Source organism: Salmo trutta, chromosome 30 (genome assembly GCF_901001165.1).
Source record: "Salmo trutta chromosome 30, fSalTru1.1, whole genome shotgun sequence".
Classification (NCBI taxonomy): domain Eukaryota; kingdom Metazoa; phylum Chordata; class Actinopteri; order Salmoniformes; family Salmonidae; genus Salmo; species Salmo trutta.
Genome location: NC_042986.1, coordinates 42162810 through 42164116, shown reverse-complemented (window position 1 = coordinate 42164116; position 1307 = coordinate 42162810).

Here is a 1307-nt window from a genome sequence, read left to right as displayed (position 1 = left end):
TTATTCTGTCGGTATCGATAGTCTAAAAGTTTAACCACGTGGTATGGTTAAAGTTCAGTAGAGGGATGCATGGTCAAACCTATTGGCCAACTCGTAATGGAGTGGAGGCCTGGTCTGAAGAAAGAAACCCTGGGTGGGGGTTTATATACTGAACGTAGAAAAGGCTGTCTCATGACACCTTGTCCTGTCTGTGTCCCTGGGGGCGTGCCGGTGACTTGGTAAAACTTTAAGTAGAAAATACAATTCTCTCACATTAACATCTTACAAGCATGCCAACATATTCCAAATAGGTTTATCCTTATTCATGAATTGTATACAACCATTTAGATGTAAGTCTAAGGCTATTATATTATAGCTGAGGCTATTATATTAACATTATTATGGTAATATGGCAATATTGTCTCTCATGAGTTTCATATAATTGTACCAAACGGACCAGTTCGTAGCTGGATTCTTCACCGATCTTTTATACCTTCTCCAGAACATAAATGTTGTTCGGTTCTCCAATTCTGTGAGGTGGAAGAATCCTTTGTTCTCTCCATGAAAACACTCTGTCTCTTTATACTGTGGCCATGAGGCAGGACATTCTCCTTTGGAATTTTACGACCCCTCTCACAGGGCCTGGGTAGGGGGAGGTAGGTAGGGGGATGGTGCATAGAAAACTCAGAGGGCAATGTCATGACACTTCCTTATTGGACCCACCACTATGTCATTTCTCTCCTGTTCTACTGGACCCACCACTATGTAATTTCTCTCCTGTTCTATTGGTTTTCATTTCAACTGTCTTTCGTTGTCCAGAAGCCAAAGGCATAATCCTGGTCTAATCAAGCCATCCTAGTTGTTGCATCTTTAGATTCCCCCTTTAAGTTTCTAACATATGGAACCGCCATCAGGTGAGCTGTTTAGAATGGTGTTTTCCCAGGTGTGCTGTTTAGAATGGTGTTTTCTCAGGTCCGCTGTTTAGAATGGTGTTTTCTCAGGTGTGCTGTTTAGAATGGTGTTTTCTCAGGTGTGCTGTTTAGAATGGTGTTTTCCCAGGTGTGCTGTTTAGAATGGTGTTTTCTCAGGTGTGCTGTTTAGAATGGTGTTTTCTCAGGTGTGCTGTTTAGAATGGTGTTTTCTCAGGTGTGCTGTTTAGAATGGTGTTTTCTCAGGTGTGCTGTTTAGAATGGTGTTTTCTCAGGTGTGCTGTTTAGAATGGTGTTTTCTCAGGTGTGCTGTTTAGAATGGTGTTTTCTCAGGTGTGCTGTTTAGAATGGTGTTTTCTCAGGTGTGCTGTTTAGAATGGTGTTTTCTCAGGTGTGCTG